A 5000-nucleotide genomic window follows, 5' to 3' on the forward strand; every position below is an offset into this window, starting at 1 on the left:
TGAAGGTCTCGCCTTGCGCGGGCCGAGGGAGGATGGGGCTTCCCCGCCCTTCACGGGGCGGCGGCCTCCGCACTCCCGGGGCGTCTCGTCCTCATTGCGAGGTGAGGCGCACCTAGAGCGTACACGTTGGGACCCGAAAGATGGTGAACTATGCCTGGCCAGGACGAAGTCAGGGGAAACCCTGATGGAGGTCCGTAGCGATTCTGACGTGCAAATCGATCGTCGGAGCTGGGTATAGGGGCGAAAGACTAATCGAACCATCTAGTAGCTGGTTCCCTCCGAAGTTTCCCTCAGGATAGCTGGTGCTCGTACGAGTCTCATCCGGTAAAGCGAATGATTAGAGGCCTTGGGGCCGAAACGACCTCAACCTATTCTCAAACTTTAAATGGGTGAGATCTCCGGCTTGCTTGATATGCTGAAGCCGCGAGCAAACGACTCGGATCGGAGTGCCAAGTGGGCCACTTTTGGTAAGCAGAACTGGCGCTGTGGGATGAACCAAACGCCGAGTTAAGGCGCCCGAATCGACGCTCATGGGAAACCATGAAAGGCGTTGGTTGCTTAAGACAGCAGGACGGTGGCCATGGAAGTCGGAATCCGCTAAGGAGTGTGTAACAACTCACCTGCCGAAGCAACTAGCCCTGAAAATGGATGGCGCTGAAGCGTCGTGCCTATACTCGGCCGTCAGTCTGGCAGTCATGGCCGGTCCTTGCGGCCGGCCGCGAAGCCCTGACGAGTAGGAGGGTCGCGGCGGTGGGCGCAGAAGGGTCTGGGCGTGAGCCTGCCTGGAGCCGCCGTCGGTGCAGATCTTGGTGGTAGTAGCAAATACTCCAGCGAGGCCCTGGAGGGCTGACGCGGAGAAGGGTTTCGTGTGAACAGCCGTTGCACACGAGTCAGTCGATCCTAAGCCCTAGGAGAAATCCGATGTTGATGGGGGCCGTCATAGCATGATGCACTTTGTGCTGGCCCCCGTTGGGCGAAAGGGAATCCGGTTCCTATTCCGGAACCCGGCAGCGGAACCGATACAAGTCGGGCCCCTCTTTTAGAGATGCTCGTCGGGGTAACCCAAAAGGACCCGGAGACGCCGTCGGGAGATCGGGGAAGAGTTTTCTTTTCTGCATGAGCGTTCGAGTTCCCTGGAATCCTCTAGCAGGGAGATAGGGTTTGGAACGCGAAGAGCACCGCAGTTGCGGCGGTGTCCCGATCTTCCCCTCGGACCTTGAAAATCCGGGAGAGGGCCACGTGGAGGTGTCGCGCTGGTTCGTACCCATATCCGCAGCAGGTCTCCAAGGTGAAGAGCCTCTAGTCGATAGAATAATGTAGGTAAGGGAAGTCGGCAAATTGGATCCGTAACTTCGGGATAAGGATTGGCTCTGAGGATCGGGGCGTGTCGGGCTTGGTCGGGAAGTGGGTCAGCGCTAACGTGCCGGGCCTGGGCGAGGTGAGTGCCGTAGGGGTGCCGGTAAGTGCGGGCGTTTAGCGCGGGCGTGGTCTGCTCTCGCCGTTGGTCGGCCTCGTGCTGGCCGGCGGTGCAGGATGCGCGCGCCTGCGCGGCGTTCGCGCCCCGGTGCTTCAACCTGCGTGCAGGATCCGAGCTCGGTCCCGTGCCTTGGCCTCCCACGGATCTTCCTTGCTGCGAGGCCGCGTCCGCCTTAGCGTGCTCCTCCGGGGGCGCGCGGGTGCGCGGATTCTCTTCGGCCGCCATTCAACGATCAACTCAGAACTGGCACGGACTGGGGGAATCCGACTGTCTAATTAAAACAAAGCATTGCGATGGCCCTAGCGGGTGTTGACGCAATGTGATTTCTGCCCAGTGCTCTGAATGTCAACGTGAAGAAATTCAAGCAAGCGCGGGTAAACGGCGGGAGTAACTATGACTCTCTTAAGGTGGCCAAGTGGCGGCGGTGTGGCTGCATCCGGACTTGGCTTTTCGAAGTGCGGTCTTGATGTAGTCGTGCTGCTGCTGCGAGGTACCTTCCTTGGGTTATAGTTACAGGGAGAGTGATGCGCAATACATGGGCCTAGCCCTCTTAGCCTCTCCTCTCCTGCGGTCTTCTCCCCGTCTCGTGGGCCCGCTGATTTTCGCAGAGTGGAAGACCGCACCAGGGGCTTGGGGGGGTTACCAGCCCCCCCTCGCACTATCCCTTTGTTAGTTGGGGGCAGTAATCAAAGAATAAGTGGTGGCCCTTCCGCTGAAGGTGCCACCCCAACTCCCCCAGCACCTAGCCGGCCAACCGGCCGTGCCGAAAATCTTGTACCTTTTGCAGCTGTATACGCCTGTAGTGAGTGCCACCGCAGCTTCACCACCAAGAATGGTCTCGGGGTCCATCGCCGCCGCCAACATCTTGCGGCCGCCAACGCGGAGATCGTGACGGAGAGGCATCGCGCGAGGTGGACGGAGGAAGAAGTCCTGTCGCTCGCCAAGGCGGAGGCCGAATTGTTCCTTGAGAGGGACGCCCGGTTCTTCTTTGTTAATCAAGAGCTCATCAGGATGTTCCCCGACCGAACGCTTGAGGCAATCAAGTGCCGACGGCGGCAAGCTGCCCACAAGCAGCTTGTCCGCCAGTTCATGGAGGCGCTTGAGATCGGTCGGGGGGAAGAGCCGGCGTCCCGCCGGGGAGCAGCGAGCCCGCCGCCTGACGCGGGCGAGGCCGCTGCGCCGCCCGTCGACGCAGCCGAGGACTTCGCGGCCGACACCACCGGGCCGCCGCCGGAGGGGCCGACTGACGCCGCCATCTGGGAGCATCTGGCGGGGCTACCTGCTTCCGCCCAGCGTTTCTCTGCCCTGGATCGAGTCATAGGTCTGGGGCGGGGCACGCCGCCCGATGTCATCCTGGGCATGCTCCCGGATGCCCTTGCGTCGGTCGGGTCCAGAGGGGAGAGATCGATCACCAGGACACAGCGGCCGCGCCAACCATCGAAGCGGCCGCCTGCCGCGCCGCCGACGCAGAAGCGCAAGCGGCGCCGCTGGGAATACGCAAGAACGCAGGATGCCTTCCGACGGTCGCGTGCACGTTGCGTGCGCGGCCTCTTGGATGGCACCCTGCTCCAGCCGCCACCTGCCATCCCTGGTCTGCTGGACTTCTGGGCGGACCTCTTCACTAAGAAGCCCGTCTCCACTGCGGGCTTCATCCGTGACCGCCTCCTCCCGCACTCGGAGCCTGTCGCTCTTGAGTGCCTATGGGGGCCGGTCACACATGAGGAGGTCGCCGCCGCGTTGCCGCCCAGGGGATCAGCAGCTGGGCCTGACGGCCTTACCCCAGCGGAGTTGCGGCGCCTACCGCATGAAGTCCTGGTGAAAGTGATGAATCTCTTCCTTCTGGCCCGCGCCCTTCCGGAACGCCTGCTTCGCGCGCGGACGTCCCTTCTCCCGAAAACGGCTGCACCAACATCCCCCGCTGACTTTCGCCCCATTACGGTCTGCTCGGTGTTGGCGCGGACCTTTCACAAGGTTCTCGCGTCACGCCTGATGCGCGCTTGTGCTGTGGACGAACGTCAGCGGGCATTCATCCCTCGGGATGGGATGTTGGAAAATACTTTCATCTTGGACACTGCTCTCACCGACGCAGTCCGCTCCTGCCGCTCTGTCTTTGTGGCATCGATCGACGTATCGAAGGCATTCGATTCGGTGGATCATGCTGCCCTTCGCCCCGTGCTGAAGGCGCATGGCCTACCGGATTGCTTTGTCGAGTATGTCGAGCGGTGCTACGAGGGCAGCACGACAGTGATAGCGGACGGCGCCGGCGTGGGCGTGTCTGTGCAGCCAGCACGGGGCGTTCGCCAGGGCGATCCCCTCTCCCCCCTCCTGTTCAACTTTGCGGTGGACTACGTTTTAGGCCAACTGCCCTCCCACATCGGAGCTCGGATCCTCGGTCGCAGAGTCAACGCTGCGGCCTTTGCAGATGACGTCTTGCTGTTTGCAGCGACCCCGAGGGGCTTGCAGTCCCTCATCGACGCAGCTACCGCAGCCCTCGCCCACCTGGGGCTGCAGATCAACGCCCGGAAGTGTTTCACCCTCGCCTTAGTCGCGTCATGGCGCGAGAAGAAGGTGAAGGTGGACAGCAATGTCACCTTCACAGCAGGCAACACCACCTTGCCTGCCCTGCGTGTGGGTGAAACCTTCCGGTACCTGGGGCTGCAATTTTCCACGGCGGGTCGCTGTGTCTTCAACCCACGTCGCCACCTGGTGGAGCAGCTTGACGTCATCTCCCGAGCTCCGCTGAAGCCGCAACAGCGCCTCCACGCTCTCACCAACGTACTTCTCCCTGGCCTGTACCACGGGCTGGCCCTCAGCCGCACCCGGGTGGGTGCATTGAAGTCGGCCGACGTCACCATCCGGGCCGCCGTCAGGAGATGGTTCCGCCTTCCGGCGGACACCCCCCTGGGATACTTCCACGCTCCTGTTGCCCAGGGGGGCCTCGGCATTCCATCTTGCCGATGGATGGGTCCAACCCTCCGTCGGTCCCGTCTCCTGGCGCTGAAGAAGATAGGGCCAGCCTGCGACGGTGCAGGCATGGAGGAGGTGCAGCGTGAGATCGAGGTGCTGGAGCGCCACCTAATGTGGGAGGGCCACCTCCTCAAATCGTCAACGCAGGTTGGGGAAATGTGGGCGGCGCGCCTACACATTGCCATTGACGGTGCGGCGCTGTCATCTTCTGCCGCCGTCAGTGGCCAACATCAGTGGGTCGCCGACACCAGTCGCCTGCTATCTGGGCGTGAATACATCGACGCCCTCCGCGCCCGCATCAACGCCTTCCCTACGAAGGCACGGCGCAGTCGTGGGCGGGAGGCGGACACCAGATGCCGCGCGGGGTGCCAGGCCGTGGAGACCGCCAACCACGTACTTCAGGCTTGCTTTAGGACGCACGGGTCCCGGGTCAAGCGCCATGACGCTGTAGTGCGTTATGTCGCCCGTGGACTCGCGCAGAGGGGCTTCAATGTCTCTGTGGAGCCCCACCTCCGAACACCTGAGGGCATCCGCAAGCCTGACGTGGTGGCGGTCA

At 62.5% G+C, this 5000-nt stretch overlaps 1 pseudogene; it reads left to right on the plus strand.

The window, feature by feature from the left end:
- Positions 1–5000, plus strand: part of LOC126435758 (large subunit ribosomal RNA) — a 7958-nt pseudogene that overhangs the window by 1000 nt on the left and 1958 nt on the right.

Source organism: Schistocerca serialis, unplaced genomic scaffold (genome assembly GCF_023864345.2).
Source record: "Schistocerca serialis cubense isolate TAMUIC-IGC-003099 unplaced genomic scaffold, iqSchSeri2.2 HiC_scaffold_1217, whole genome shotgun sequence".
Classification (NCBI taxonomy): Eukaryota; Metazoa; Arthropoda; class Insecta; order Orthoptera; family Acrididae; genus Schistocerca; species Schistocerca serialis.